General features: G+C 40.5%; 1 protein-coding gene across 1 annotated transcript in view; it reads left to right on the plus strand.

The window, feature by feature from the left end:
- Positions 1–17,230, plus strand: part of pwp1 (PWP1 homolog, endonuclein) — a 75,493-nt gene that overhangs the window by 40,063 nt on the left and 18,200 nt on the right. The gene's annotated exons all lie outside the window — the stretch shown is intronic.

Genomic DNA, 17,230 nt, shown 5'->3' on the forward strand with positions numbered 1-17,230 from the left:
GCGGGGCTTAGCGATAGGTCAATTGTCCAAACAGGTTCCAACACCACTTCCTCTCCTGTCTTCTCCCAGCCCATGCCTGGATCATATGGTTTGGCTTTATTATTGCTTCGTCTGTTCCCTTATAGCAGGCAAGTCTGTAGTTTGCTCTCTGTACATGTGGGATGAGACAGACTTTGGGGGGTGGCAGGTCTACTTTTGACATTGTGTCCAGGACTTTGTCAGCACCAACCATTTTTCTCAGCATCTTGGCTCGTACTGCATCAACTAATGTCATCCGTGCTTGGCCACACATGATGCATGTGAAGCTCTCCATCTCCCGTTGAAGCTCATCTGTAACCAGCCAGTCTGCACCAAGCTGTCTGAAAGCATTGTGGAGTTTAGGATTCTGCTGTAGCTTCTTCAGGGGATTCACCTTTCCTTTTCAAAGCGCTGGTACAGTCCTCCCCAGTAAAGACATAGAATCCTAGCAGGGTGCTACAGTAGTCAGGGCCGAATGATTCAGACAGTTCCGTCACATTTATGAGTATGCAATGTTTGCCAGAGCCGTGGTCAAGGTAGATTGAGAAGTTGATCTTGCTGGCATTGTAGAGGAGGATCATCAGAAAGTCTGTGTCAGGTGTCCTCACCACAAAGGACTTTGACAGCTTGGTGGAGGTACAGGACAATGCGGCTGTCTGTCTCCTCCTTGTTGGACTGCAGCACATGGATCTTAGAAGTCTGGACTTCTACAACAAATAAATCAACTAAATATTACTACATAATGTAACAATGAATACATAAGACAACAACTGCATGACTTCAAATGTTTAAGAGCCAAAATAGGATCTGCAATTTTACCTGTGAAGTCGAGAATATTCTCAATTCCAGAGCCTTTTAATCTACCTATCATTGTAGAGCCAAACATTTTCAAAGCATTGTGTATAGGGGGACTGCTTAAGACCTCTGTCAACTTACCTTTCCATTTGTTGATGTTAGGTCATAGGATTTCCCGTTAACACTCACCACTGCTTTCATACTCTTCTCAATCTGGGATGCTGCCTCATTGCTCCCCCAGACCTTGAGAAGCAGGTCACATAGCTGCTTCTTGTTCATCTTATTACCAAGGAATGACTTAAAGTCATAGGGCTTCCATGTATTTGGACCATCAATTATATACTTCTCAGTAAAGCCTGAGCCTGCTGAGCCTCTCCTGGGCTCTGATGGAATCTGGCTGGTAGCAATCTGTGGAGAACACAAAATGGTGCTTGGCAACCATTAGGTCCAGGAGCTGCATGCAAATCTATACAGGTTTGTGGGAGGTTGGACATCATGTGGAAGAGGGCATTGCATTGCCATCTTGCATGTAGTGGGCATCCTTAGAGTAAGGTACTTCTTCATCCCTGTCCTTCAGCAGAGGGTGAAGGATGGTGGCCTTATTTGTTTGGGCAAAATAGCCATCAGGAGAGCCAAGGGCATGACAAATAGGCGAGAGGGGATACCGCATGAGTTCCTCAAGGTTGATGGGCATCTCCATAATCTTTGACTTTACAAGTAGCTGATAGGCGAGGTTACTCTGCTCCTGGTACAGAAAGAGCTGTAGTGGAAAGTAAAGAAATGAGGAAGGCACAAACCTTACCTTAACAGAAAGTATTCTGCCCGCAACACGTCAACCTCAACCTCTGGATCGATTGGAGCCCCAGATGCAAGGGAGTACAGTCGGCTTTTGTTAGGGATTCTCCTGGGGTTTGTGAAGCCCTTGATGGCAGCAATGACTCTCTGCACCGCCTCCTCAGACTTTTATCTGGGCAGGCTCCAGCTCATGGTGCTTGCCTGCCTTCAGCATATTGGGGTCGTCAATCATGCCACACATCTCCAGAGTAAGCTCATAGAGCTGAGCTCGGGCAGAGGTTGTGCGGCACCACTTCTGGTATGCGCCGCCGTTGTTGAAGAGACCGGTTAGAACACCTGCAATGTAGAGAGTAGGGATGGGCATAATTAATCGACGATCGATCATTAAGAATTTCGTCGATGACATTATTTGTTCATCGGTAAAACTAATGCGTGTTCTGTTGCGTAGTGTGAGTCTTGAAGGAATGCAATGGATTTCGCTATGTGGCAGCAATTAAACATTTTACCAAACAAAGCCGATGTTTGGAAAAAAACGCCACAGGCCTACTCAGTTACTGGCAAGTTTCCATGTATTTCAAAAGTAAACATGAAGAGGTCACACGAAGTGTTGCGTGAGACCATTTTGACATAAAAATGACTTTGTTCACTGCCAACACTGCAAAGCTGAGTATAATTACAACTCCTCCACGACTCAAATGATGTACCACTTGAAAAACGTACATCCGACCCTGGTTAGTGGCGGTGCATCCTGCTCTCGGTGTTAGCACGGAGGAGCTGCGATGCACAACGAGCAGAAAAAATTACCCAACGGATCTGCAAGTCGATATGCTACCCTTAAGTATTGTTGAGGGCGAAGGTTTTCATGAAGCTTTGTTAATTAGCCGGAAAAAAACGAGGGTCAGTTGTGTTTGAGCACCGGCTTCTAGCTGTTGGCTCCGCTTCTAGGAGTTACAGAAATAGTTGTTCTTCGTGTAATAGCTACAGATTTCAATGCGGAAACACGCTGTGTTTTTTCTATTTTCACTGCATTTTAATATTGCCTATAAATAGTGAATTTTTATATAAAAATTTTAATGATTAATCGAAAATCGATCGTTAATTCTCCCGACGATAGATTAAGACAATTTAATTGAATGCCCATCCCTAGTAGAGAGGGAGAAGTCTTCAATTTTATTTTTATTGATTTTTATTGATTTTATTTTTATTGATTTTAACAACCAACATGAGCTTGTCATTCAATATAGGTGATTATGTTTGTTTTCACACATTGACATACCTGACGACTTCGCAAACTTCATGAATGTCTCCTCCATGGTATTGTCCACTGCTGCAAGAGCCCCTGGGACAGGGCTCCAGACTAACTTTTTTTACTAGGATCACAGTAGCCCCTGACTGAAAATGTTAGGAGCGCAAGCAGAAAATGTAGGGGTACACCTTATATTGACCTGCAATGCATTTGTAACTAGAGAGGGTACAATTCAGTGGCAATTTTAGACCCTTTTTAGGAGTGCTCAAGCACCCCTAAATTTAATCTCAGCACCCCTAAAAATAATAATATTTGTTTAAATATATTGTTTATCATTTGATGCTGGTAGTTCATGAAGAAAGGGACATAATTATTTTTTTCATTCAATATTTTGCATAATAATACATAAATGTATTAATTGTTCTCCAGTGAAATTAGGGATTTATATTAGCAAGGGGGTTTACGTTTAGCACTTTTGCAAGTGACTGTTCATGTCACATTCTCACCCCTAAAGGTCTGATCCTAGAATCGCCCCTGGAACAATTTCTGGGGAAATTGTGGGGTGTGCCTGCGTCGGTTGCAGATTGGTCCATTTTTTGACTGTCATTTTTTTCAACTGATATACAGCCATGCACTATATAAGCTTGAGTTTAAATACATTATTCAATGGGACATTACGTACTGTACATGCAAGTCTTAGCTAAAGGGACATTCTACCAGAAACGTACATTTACGATTTTTTTTATTTTTTATCTGAACATTAAGCCATATGAATAACATGTCAAACTATGAGAAGCACATATCGTGCCATTTCAGCATGTTTTTATGCCTGAATACAAGAAATGTTCCATTCATTTTGTCAGGCCCTGTCACACAGGACTGTGACCAGCCGTGACAGGGCCTGACAGTCGGACATTTTAACTGCCTTTACTCAGCATGCTAGCTTCCTAGTATCAAAACTGATAACTTGTAAGCAAGGCATTTCAGTAACATTTTTAGATATGTTTTGGTTTTCCAAAACTTTCATTCTTTTCTAGGATGTTTTAGTGTGACAGCGACTGACGCTGTAGCTTGTCCTCCTCAAAAAAAAGCTTTAAATCATAAGTCATTGAGAAAAACTCATCTTTATCAGTGTCAGCATCAACACAGTCAAATGATGCCACATCATCTGAGTCATAACCTTCAAGGCATATTGCACTCTTTTTACGTCGTTTTTTGTGTAACGTGACAGGGCTGACCGAAAACATGGGGACAGTTGTAAAATACGATTTATTCGTAGAATTTATGTAGCATTTAATGTATTTAATCAATTAATGTGAAGGATAACAACTTAAACTTTTAATTAATAGTGGGGGGGGGTTTAATAAAAAAATTCAGAATAACAAAATTATGGACGAGGCAATTAAAATTTGGCTGAGGACAGACCATTTTTCAGTATTTGTAATTTAAAAAGTGTTTTTAATTAAGAATAAAACATCCAAGGACCTAATAAATTACATATTCGCAACTCACAGAAATCACCCATTTAGAATTTTTTGGTCAGTTTTGGATTATACAAATGTTATTCACTGTAACATATCCAGGACAGATGATATACGTTTCTGGTAGAATGTCCCTAAATGACTTAAATGTATGATGCACTTTTCGATCAGTCCTCCGACACCACAACACGATACTTGCTGAGTATAACAGCGCAACAGCTCAAACACAGGCAGGGATTCAGTAGCAATGCTAGTGCTAATTAAGTATTTAGCTGCTAGGCTCCATGACGCCGGGTAAGAAGGGCTACAGTAGTGAAACTGCTCACCAAAAGAACGAAGGGGAATCCAATAAAGACATGTTTGTAGGAACCTAACGAAAACTAGCCTAAACTTTCCAAGAATTTTAGCTAGGTTTATAGGTACCTAGCGAAAAATAGCCTCAACTTTCCTAGACTTTTAGCTACGGTACTAATGCAGACGGAACGCTGATATAGCTGTCTTACTAGAACTTCGTATCTATGCGTCGTTGCTAACGTGTGCTGACATTGTGCACACCCAATGAATTCAAAATTTGTAGGTCGCACATGCGCGAGTGCTTGTAAAAAATGCTTGCACTGTCTCAAAAACTGGTCGCAAAATGCAACCATTTAGTCGCAGTCTGGAGCCCTGCCCTGGGATCAGAGATCTTGCGACCGATATGGCTCCGTGCTTGATGTAATTAAGAGTACCAGGATGAGAGAGGTCAATGTTTGTTAGAAAGGCTTCAAACCAGGTCAGGTACATGTAGGAAATGAATAATAAATAAAGTTTATACTTCAAGTAAGCTCCCACTTATATTTATATTGCGTATTAAGGGAATGAGTGCATATATTATCTGGAGTAGTTGTGGCCCTCATATGCAAATAAGAGATCTGCCATGGCACCATTGCAGTGGTGGAAGAGCTCAAAGTTGTTGGTTTTCACAGAAAAATCCATCATCAAGACCAGCCTTGCATGATCCATCATGGAAAGCCAGAACATACCTGTTTTTCCCTGATGGCCCTCATCTTGGATGACCTGTCATAGAGAGGAAGGTTCCTCTTCTTGGTGCTCACATGGCTCTCCTTCACGTCTTGAATCATGATTCCCCCGGCGTTGTTTACAACTTACAACTTTACAAATTTGAGGGGTCAGGTGGGTGGAACTGTCATCAAAAGCCTTGGCCATTACTGTCTCAAGTTCCATACTGAAGACGTACGTTTCTGAGTGTCCTAGTCGTTTAAGAATGGTTGTGAGCTACAAAGACAGAAAATTGCTTTAGTAAATATCAAAATCAAATACCTGTATCAAAAAGAGTGCAGCATTGACAATGTAGGACCTTGTAAGCAGTAAATTAACTTATAACTCACCTGTTTGCTTCGATAGAGGTGTCGAAGTATTGCACAGGAGGATGTGCTTCTGGAGTTTCCACTTGCTGTTAGTTGCTGCTCGACACACATCTTGCGTAATCGAATAGACCAGCCTCTGTGTCTTCTCGCACTTTTCGCCATCAAGTGTCCCAGTCACCTCCCAGAGCTCAGAAATTGTACAAGATGCTCTGGAAGAAGCACGTCCATCTTCACAGCATCTAGCTCCTGTGCTCCTTTGACTCTTTGAATGCCTTTATAATGTGAGAATGGAGGGTGAGTGCTGCTTCTTGAAGTTGGTCAGCTGTTCCAAGTTTGTACGCACATCCAACTGCTTCATCCCAAGTAATGCTAGAGCTGTATTTGAGGTTCGACTGAATACACCCACAGTGTTGCACCATGGAGAATGTGAGTTAATGAGAGATGTCTTTGTCTCCTTGTAACCGTCGTGCCAATTTCTCACTTTGATATTCAGCGTGTACACATGTATTAACATACATGTGTTCATGCATGTTAGATGCTATTCTGTCGGAGGATGGGCCAAGGAACGCACCACAATGAAAAAGAGTTGACTTTTATTAGCTATCGAGCTCGGATCCTACCATCAGTCCACAACAGAGTGATAGGCATGAGTGAGAAACATGTCTCTCAGATGGACATTATATGCATGAGCTGGACCATACAAATATAGTAACCACCAAAACATGTCCTTAATCGGTACACATTCCACAACTTAATGCACAGGGAAAACAACACACAGGTGGTTCGGTCATCACTCATCGTTTGTACTATTTTCTGCATGTTGCTCTTTCCAAAGGTGAAAGTAACACATTCCCCTATCTATATGTGTATTGTCCGAGACCTGCTGCGTGACCTCTTGACCACAGCAAGAGACTCAAGCTTCTCTGTACACAGAAAATCTGCATATCAGTTCCCTCCTCTTTTCTATATCTGTAAATTGATTTTAATCGTTTTGCAACACATGAAATCTCTATACAAATGTCTGATAAGCCTGCGCCTTGTAAATCAGTCTGGAATCAACTTGAATTCCCATCACAATTGTCAATGATGCATGAATTTTCAAGAAAGAGGATGTCTTCATCCGAGGGTCAGCCGAACTTGAGTTCCTCTTTAGGTATGGCCTCTCCTTCTCCTCTCTTTCTCTCCTTCTCCTCTCTTTCTCTCCTTCTCCTCTCTTCCATCTGTTCAACTCAGTTCGCACTCATAATTAGACATTGCTTGGCATGCAACACTACCTTTCCTAATCACCATTGTCAATGGAATCTATTTATGGGAATGAACCTTCAGAAGAAGTATCAGAACGTCCTGTAATATATTTGATGTTAACCGCTATATTGCCCGTGGTTATGACTTAGCATGTTGGTAATGGACTGCAAAGATTTCACCCTTAGCGCACAAAATATTGGGAAAAAGCAACTCATTATCTATGTCAGTAGAACATTTTCGTTGAACACGTTAGCTACGACATCCAAGGTCTGATTCTTATAATATCCTCCTAACACTCTGGCATCTCGATTAGATCTAATAATATTCTCCTGTATGTCTCTAATGTTGTCAATAGCTTTCGACAAATTACCAAGACTTTCCAATTCGGACGGAAGACACGTACAACATGAATTGTCTCCCACAATAGCACTAACACCTCCCTGTTGTCATTAATGGGTAGCTTAAGCCAATGTCTGATTCATTCATAGGAATATGATTCTGTACTTTAACTTCAAGAATACTTGTAGGTGGTGGAACGTTATTTTGTACGTGTACAAACATGCTGATCAGAGTTAGAAGAGAGATGATGCTCCGCACGACCACAAACTTGATTTGAGTTCTCTGTGGAGTATCCCCCATCTTTTTTCTGGTCTCATGGTGCTCACCGCTCGGTATTATCACCAATGTCTCCACTTCTATATTGTGAAACAGAAAGAGCAAAACAACACCATATCCAAACTCATAATAATGAAAAATGTATGCTGGGGTGTGAAATATTACCCATCCTTTGATGTTCTGTCTGCTTCATTCCATAAGTCCTATACTACATCTGCTATAGGATGTGCTTGTCATAGTCGAAACGCATGGATCCATTGTGGTTGGCCTTTAACTTTAACAGCTGTTGTGGTCACCAAAATAACCTGAGTCGGACCTCGGCTGATCCTTCTGAGCCATTGTTTTCAAACTGCGTACCAAAACATAATCACCTGTCTTAAAATTATGAATACTCTGATCGACTGGAGTGGGAAGAGAATCTGTTACTTGTTGATAATTGTCAGACACAAAAGATCATAACTGCTTCACTTAATTTTGTTGAGTCTACTGCAACAAGGTTAATCATTTGCTGGTGTATTGTCCATAGAAGAAAAATATCATTCATTAAAACTTCATGGGGGGCCAATCCTGTACCTGAATTAGCCATAGCTCTGATAAATAGAATCACCTATAAAGGGCATCTATCCAGGTTGTCTGTTTGGTCTGATGTAATTTTACCAGTTTTTCTTAATGATCCAATTTGTTCTGAGCTTTGAGGGTTATAAGAAATATGACATGTCCAATTAATCCCTAATGCAGCTGTCAATAGTTTACTGTCAATTAGATTACTCTAGACATAAAGAAGTTCCATTGTCAGAGTGTATCGCATTTGGTATCTCAAAACGAGAAATAGCATGTTCCATTAAACACTTCCTATTGGACCTATATAATCTATGTTCGATTCTATCATCTGCAGCTTAAATAGAAGAAACGAGTGATCTATGAGCTTTGTTACAATTACCTACATTATCCACTATGGAATATCCTGAAAGAATAGTTTTATCATTTGGGCGCACTGCTGAACCATCTCAAAATAGGATAAAATCACTATGTTCCAAAACAGTTTCGTTACAACTCTGTCCTTACACTGGATGAGTTTTAATAACATCCATGCAATCATGAAAATAGTCAGTTCCGTGATATACATCTTTTAGATCCACAGCTGGATTTGTTTTGCCATGGAAATAGTCAACCTTTTGAATTCCTGTCAAAATGTGTTCGTAACTGCTATGTCTTTGGCTTGTCATGTGTTGCGTCGTAATATTTAATAAAATAATGTTCACGATATGTGAAGTGTGTAATACTATGAAATGTCCAAGAACTATAGTTTGTGCCTTCTTTACCATCACACAGCAGCTGATGCTACAGCTCTTATCCCCGGGAACCTTGCCCTTGACGATCAATGGCAATATTTTACCGTAGGCTACTGGCCTAATTCCATTTCCATGTTCCTGTGCCCGTACTTGTTGAAACGGTTTCACCATTATCTGCAACGTACAGGTGAAAAGTTATTCTGTAGTCAGGTAATCCCAGTGCAGGTGCAGTGCACAAGATACTTGATGTGACAAAAAGCATGTCTCGTTTCCTCATTCCACTGAATGATTTAAGGAGAGTCTTTGAATGTGGCTTTGCGCAATTCTGCATCGTGAACCGCATATTCAGAAATCCCTCGCATTTCTGCAATAGAACGATCCTCGAAAAAAAAACATCTCCGTTTTGTTCCTTGGTCTTACAATGTCCTTCATACTGTTCACTCTTTCCTGTGACAGAAATCGACATTCCCAGATAGTTCATTGATTTTTGACAAAATTGGAGTTTAGCAAGTGAGGCCCAGTGTCCACCTGTTGCCATGTTCGAGCAGGGCTCTCGAATCTGAGACACATTCTGTCTCTTTTCTGGCCGCAACCAGAATATATAGTCTACATCAACGTACAGGTCGAGTTGCATGGGAGTGAAATGTGCCAGGTGCTTATTTTAACTATTGCATTATAGACAGCTGCTGAATCAACTTAACTCTTTTGAAGGCGTGTCCAAATATACTATTGTTGATATGTAAATGCTAATAATAAATCCATGATGTATGTGGATCTCTATCCCATCCTGAAAACATAATGGTTGCATTCACTTTACTTAATAAGCTCAAGAATGCCATTAGAAAATTTGAATGCATTTCTGCTATACTCAAACTTAATTGCGGTATTTCATATGGTACATCTTAAAAATGAAATCGTGGAGCATTAATGATACATTTAACAACGTCCAAGTCCATGGCTGTATACAGCGTCACTTCTCCCACATCAAGTCGAATAGTGTGTCAGTCTGGTGTGTGGCCTGTGGTGCCATGTTTGGTCTTGGAGGGGTCGTGTTCCATGTGCTTTTGTGGGGAGGGGCAATTCTCTCCTCGAGCACATCTCCCTCAGTCATTTTGCCTTCTAAAGGGACTCCTTTGGAACGAATAACTTGCAAGCAAAATCTATAGTTGGAACTTGTTTTAAATGTATATCCGTTTTTAGTGACTCTGACATGGTATGTTTCTCCTTGCTCCTTGTCTGTCCTGAATTTAATTAGCATAGGCACATCAGGCGTACTTGATAGGCACCCCATGTTTTGCAAGCACGTTTAGTAAAAGAAAATGTTAGTAACTAATATCCTAAGTCAAACCTTTTATTTTTTTTACGTTCATTTGTGTATTTAGCTTTAATCTTTAACTATCTTTTAAGAAGATAGTCTTATACTCAGAAATTTTGCACTTGAATTACTGGAATTCATCATAATACGTTTTTAGTCCTTGGGGAACATTGCTCAAGTCTTACACATAAATAACGTGTCTTTCAACGCTTTACCAATCACGGGCGTATCTTCAACCATTAACCGAAGTTTTTATATAGTTCGAACCAGCAACGAGACTTGTTAAATGGACTTTACAGTACCGGGAATCCTGCCCTTAAATTACTGACCTTCTAACCAAGTATTGGAAAAAGGGTTTTACGGTCCATACGTCACCATGACAACAAACAACGGCCTTTCACCGCATCTACGCAGATACCAAACTTAACCGATTTTTAAAGCCAAGCAAATTAATTCTTGCTTACGGTATTTGTCCTGTATCTGTCCCGTAGTCCTTCGCTCCCCAAGCAACTATTTAGGCCTTCTCATATTACAAATAATAAGCAGTCATCGAGTGAGATAAGATACAGTTTGCCAATTTACTCTTAATTCACTAGACTACCTCAAAGTCGTGCTTCCCGCCTTTCTCCTGTACAGAAATCACCAAGTCCCCTTTAAAAATTGCCCAGATTCGTTATCAAAGCAGCCATCCACCCCAGGTAAGCAAAAGTCAACATAATAATTTGATCATTACAATCAAAATCTGCTCACCTGGTCTCTGGCAGAAGATTAACTGTTCGTGACGCCAATTGTTAGATGATATTCTGTCGGAGGATGGGCCAAGGAATGCACCACAATGAAAAAGAGTTGACTTTGTTTATTAGCTATCGAGCTTGGATCCTACCATCAGTCCACAACAGAGTGATAGGCATGAGTGAGAAACATGTCTCTCAGATGGACATTATATGCATGAGCTGGACCATACAAATATAGTAACCACCAAAACATGTCCTTAAACGGTACACAATCCACAACTTAATGCACAGGGAAAACAACACACAGGTGGTTCGGTCATCACTCATCGTTTGTACTATTTTCTGCATGTTGCTCTTTCCAAAGGTGAAAGTAACACATTCCCCTATCTATATGTGTATTGTCCGATAAAATGTAAGTTGCCATAAAATAAAATATAAGATTACAATAAGAAAATACAAAAAATACAAATATTTCAAAAGATTCAAATGTACAAGATAGAATTGTGTAAATGCAATGCGTTTTAAGCAGGAAGTCATTTAGAGTCAATGTGGACCATTGGCCTTGTTGAAGAGGCCAACAGCGGAAGGGAAAAAATGTTTTTGTGGCGTGAAGTATTGGTCCTGATGGACCGCAGCCTTCTGCCGGAGGGGAGTGACTGAAACAGGGTGTGTCCAGGGTGGGAGGAGTCGGCCACTTTCTTCCTCGCTTGCCTCAGGGTCCTCGTGGTGTGCAGGTCCTCGAGGGAATGCAGATTGCAGCCAATCACCTTCTCAGCAGTGCGAAGGGTTAAAACAGGGGTTGGCAACCCGCGGTTCCAGAGCTCTTTAGCGCCGCCCTATTGGCTCCCTGGAGCTTTTTCAAAAATATGAATTATTATGATTATTTTTATTTTTTATTATTATAACAGAAATGTTTGAATATTGTTCTGTCTGCTTCGTCTGTCTGCTTTTGCTTCGTTCTGGCAACAAAGATTTACGTCATAGCCTGCGACACACGTTTCTTTCAGTTTGGCGTAGTGCCAGACAGGTGACTGTTGCAAACAAACCGGCGGGTGTGTCATGGGCCATGGGTCCCAAAGGGAGAAAGAGAAAGATAGCTGAGGAGAACAGAGGATTCAACAGTTCTTGGACCGAATCATTTGCTTTCATTGCCAATGCGGAAGGATTGCCTGAATGTTTGCTTTGTAATGAGAAGTTGTCAAATAACAAAAAGAGCAACGTGGAAAGACATTTCCAGGGAATGCATGCTACATTTGCAGCCGAGCTTCACTTTTGGGCCAGTCGAGGATTCTTTGTTGTTTACATTTGTCACGTTTGTATTATCTTCTCTTAAAGTAGGCTACACACTTTTCGCATTCTGACACATCAGCCTCTGCATGGGTTGTACCATGTGAGGGAGTTCTCCCCTCCCAAATAGAGTTGGTTGGGTCCATAGCCCGTCTTTTCCAAAATGTTTTCTCAGATAGGCTACCGATAGCTGGGCCGGGGGGGCGCGCCCGAATAACGAGTGGGGCCAAATACCAAATCTCACTCCAAGGTTTTTGCAAAAGTTGGCAGCCCTGAATAAAGCATGGAAAATATAGACACTTACAGCATGTGTTGCCTTCATTATAGGCTTACATAAGGCTTTTAATTTTTTTGCGGCTCCAGACAGATTTGTTTTGTTTTTTTTTGGTCCAATTCGGCTCTTTCAACATTTTGGGTTGCTGACCCCTGGGTTAAAAATAAAGCATTTTGGACATTATTTCAGCTTGGTACCCAATTTAATCTTAAAATAGACACTTGAACGATAAAGAAAAACAGGTTGTGAAAAAAAAATCACCCAATGCGCTTGAGAACAAAAAAAATGTTGATCCTCTACACATCTTTGGCCATTTTTTGCTATTTTTGTCCAGAAATAGGGTCAATATGTTGTCAAATGTCAAAAATAACCATTCCATTAAATTCCTGGGATTAGAATTGTATGGGAGATTTGTTAATTTGTCTCTGTATGTTGTTAACTTCAAATGTTATGCCACTTTCTATATCATTTGTTTTTATTTTTCGGGATACGGTCGGGTGCAGCAAAGGGTTAAAAATGAAGCCTTTGAGACATTATTTCAGCTTGGTAGCTGGCAGATTCTGAAAATAAACACTTTAAGGATTTAAAAAAATCAGGTGGCGTAAAAAAAGCCGGGGGGTGCGACGGGACCCCTATTTCCATCTAGACTACAAAAACAGTTCCCTTCAAGAGGTTTCCCAATAGCTTTGTGAACATTGTTTGGTTGTTGAGGCGGGGATGGGAGTCAATATGTGATTAGTTGTCTGAGAAACAAAGCCCCTGTTGAGATAAGAGTTGCAGCTAAAACCCTCCATGTTGAAGGCCCTGAACAGCAGCTCTGGCTATCACAAATGCGACCGGCTTCTTGGAGCGACAAGGAGGTGCTTGACCACAAGGGTTTATTGGCACAGGTGTGTGTGTAGTGCTTCAACTGAAATGTAATCATCACTAAGGAGATAGATGCAAGGAGATGTAGTCGGTGAATCGAAAGGCCAGAGACGCTTGGTGTTTGTCCCTGGCTTGGGAACCACAATTCACCTTAGGTTAGATTCTCAGGGAGATAATTGACTCGTTAATATCTGACTCCAATTTTAAGACACGTGCACAAGTGCGTTACCTGTAACCTTGAGCGCTAAACAGTTAATGACATGAAACTCTGACGTAGGTAAAAATCGTCTGCTTGATCAGAGCACCGACCCTAAAGTATGCGTGTTCACTAAACAGTCGTTTATCTCTACTATAATATAGATTTAACCATAGTAGACCTAGTAGGATATGTAATCGATCACTCAGAGGCCCCGGTAAATTCCTTCGGAGCGTGGAGATCCACTGTAAGTGACTCAGAGGCCTTAAGTTAAAACCTACTCAAAAGTCTATGTTTATAATCAGTTAGCCGCATCAACCATACTAGATCTAAGTTTTCACTGCCGTAGCCTGATAGATACGTTTCAAAGAGAACAAGTAACGTCAAAATGCACAATAATAGTTTATTATCTAAATAGTAAGAAAATCAATACAATGATAATGAAATATCATCAAATACAAAACATACCTTCAGAGCATTGGTTAACAAAGGTATGTCACAATGAAGACTAGGCGCCTAACGCACCGGAGCTGTATCGTAAACAAAACTCGAAGTGATTGGTAACACTTCTTCCTATATACACCCAAACCTGACTAAAATGGGGACACCGGTCACATGACTGAAAAGTAGTCTAAACGCATACAAATTCAAATTGGATCATTAATCAAGGTTACAGTAGACCAAGTGGTTCCCTTGCAAGACAGGGGAATATGTTAAACACATGTTGGTCTGCTGCAGGCACAAATCTGTAAACCCTGTACATGTACATGTTACAGTATTACAATTATTACTAGCATGTAATACATAAAATAAGAAACAAAAGCATATCAAACATGACATTAAAAGCTGTTTAGAACCTTATTTTCAAGAACACAACTTTTAATGATAATTTCATAGTCTTCCTCTGTCCACCTTCCTCTTCAACTGTTGAGACCACCTCTCCAGAGGTGTGTCATTAAGGTGTGATTGTCATTTTAGCATTCATGTAAATCAACGACTGTCCCAGACGAGTGTCTGGGTGACCAGTGACAAAGGGGCTGCCAAAACAGCCCTACAGAGACATGATTGGCTTTTAAAAAAAAATACCCATAAATGACGTTATACAAAAGATTTATGAATTAATTAATACAATGAATAAATACATTTTACCATGAATGGTAGGCAATATGTGCATTCATAATATACATTACAAAACACACTAAGCATTTGAAATCAAGCTTCTGGAAAATATTGGACTAATGAGAGGCCTAAACTTACCTGCCTAAATGGCCTTACCTGAAATGCCATTGGACACAAACAGCATTACAGAACACAAGAACATTTAAAAGCAAGCTTGTAAAGTTAGTTACAGTATCTTACAAAAGTGAGTACACCCCTCACATTTTTGTAAATATGGTATTATATCTTTTCCCGTGACAACACTGAAAAAATGACACTTTGCTACAATGTAAAGTAGTGAATGAACAGCTTGTATAACAGTGTAAATTTGCTGTCCCTTCAAAATAACAGCACACAGCCATTAATGTCCCGCGGGCCTTGAGTTTGACGTGTAGTCGAGGGTCATGGTTAAACTGCTTCAGTGATTAAAGCAAATCAATTCGTAATTGGTTGTTACAGAGTCATGTTAAAGTTAATAATCTACGATTCTGAATTAAACCTTTTGCACCTTAACGACCAAAAGCTTGACGGAGCTTCTTCAAGAAGTGACCGTTAGCTAAGGTAGGATTGGTCAAAGCCGTTTTGGGGCGTGGCTTTTGCGATAGGTCAATTGAAAATGGCATGGACAAAAATGATGGGACCCACAACTGAATATTTAGTTGCATAACCTTAAGAGGCAACAACTGCAATCCAACGTTTTCTGTAGCTTTCAATGAGACTTCTTCACTTGTTAACAGGTAGTTTGGCAAACTCTTCCTGAGCAAACTGCTCTAGTTGTCTCAAATTTAATGGGTGCTTTCTCCAGACCGCAAGTTGTAGCTCTTTCCATAGATATTCGATAGGATTCAGAGAAGGACTCATAGAAGACCATTTCAGAACAGTCCAATGTTTTGTTCTTTGGGTTTTGGGTCATTTTCCTGTCGGAGGACCCATGCTCCAGAATGCCTTAATAGTTTTCATTGTGCCCTGCACAAATTCAAGGCACCCTGTGCCAGGCTCAGCAAAGCAGTCCCTAAACACAACCGAGTCTCCTCCAATGTTTCACTGTAGGTATGATGTTCTTTTCTTTGAAAGCTTCATTTTTTCTTTTGTGAACATATGACTTATGGCCGATATGACTTGCCAAAAAGCTCCAGTTTTGACTCATCTGTCCAAAGGACATTCTCTCAGAAGGATTGTGGCAATTTGTGTGTGTGCATTTTTGTAAATTCTAGTCTGTCTTTTTTATGTTTTACTTTCAAAATTGAGTCCTCCTGGGTCATCTTCCATGAAGGCCACTTTCGCTCAAATAGCGACAGATGGTGCAATCAGAACTGACATACCTTCATGTTGGAATTCAGCTTGCATATCTTTAGTAGGTATCATTGGTTCAACCCTAATCTATGCGGCATTTGTGGACTAGCAACGTCAGTATGTTGCCATTCAAAACAAAACTAGCTTTAATAACACAGTTAATAAGTATTTCTGGGAAGAAATAAGCCAGAAGCCTGTTCCATAAAGGCAGCTCAAAAAAGATGGACTTAAAGTCCCAAACCCAACTTGAATTAACCTAACAAGTCGGTCGGGGCTAAAACTGTTCCATGAAGGCCAATTCTAGTTTATGCAATCCGACTAATTCAGGTCAAATGCAATAATTGAAGGTGCACCCTCTTCTTAAGCAACCCGAGAGGTAGAACATGGATCATATCGATCCAACACGGCAAAACGCAAAGTTCACGCCATGTGACTTCTTCCCAAAAGAATGTTCTCTTTAAGCCGCATAATAGGACAGCTCCCTCATCCACCACTACATCAAAATGACACTCCTAACCTTTATGTAGCTATGATAATTATACTAGTATCATTTAGATTGAGATGTATGTATATCAGCCTAAACATTTGATATCAAAAACGACCATATAGCTATAAGTTTAGCGTTGGCTATGTAGGTTTGTGTCATTGTTCATCATGCTTCATCATTGTTTAATGCATTAAATGTTATATTTATTGAAGTTGATTACATATTGAACTGATGGTGGTATAAAAAAGGCATCATGCCAGAAAGTCTGTGGTGAGTCATTGTTTTCTCGTTGAGTCAGTATTACAGGAACGTCTGGGTAAGTACCAACTAAATTGAACGTTAGTTTGCTAGCTAGCGATAGCTATCTACAATTTACTCTACATAGAATCCTATGTACAATCATGCCATTTTGGGAAGATCACCCAAACAGCTCGTAAAAAAATTGCTTTGTGTGTGAGAGAACTAACGTAACTGTTAGCCACCGGAAATTGTTGCCTGGCTTATGCAATATGTGGAAGTAATGTGTGCATAAAGTGAATTCCCAGCACCATGCAGAGCCTCTCGCGAGGAGCGAGAGGTGAATTTAGCAGATGTAGATCAAGTGTACTCATCGACAGGCAGGTGTTGATAACAAGGGCAACATTGCGCAAACCTATGTCGCAAAATATTTGAACTTTTTTCGTTTTGGGGTGGGTGGGCACGTCTGAGGCCCCGCACCTGAGGTCACTGTCTGTTTTGTCATTGTGATTGGCTGTTATATCGAAT

This window comes from Hypomesus transpacificus, chromosome 7 (assembly GCF_021917145.1).
Source record: "Hypomesus transpacificus isolate Combined female chromosome 7, fHypTra1, whole genome shotgun sequence".
NCBI classification, from domain to species: Eukaryota; Metazoa; Chordata; class Actinopteri; order Osmeriformes; family Osmeridae; genus Hypomesus; species Hypomesus transpacificus.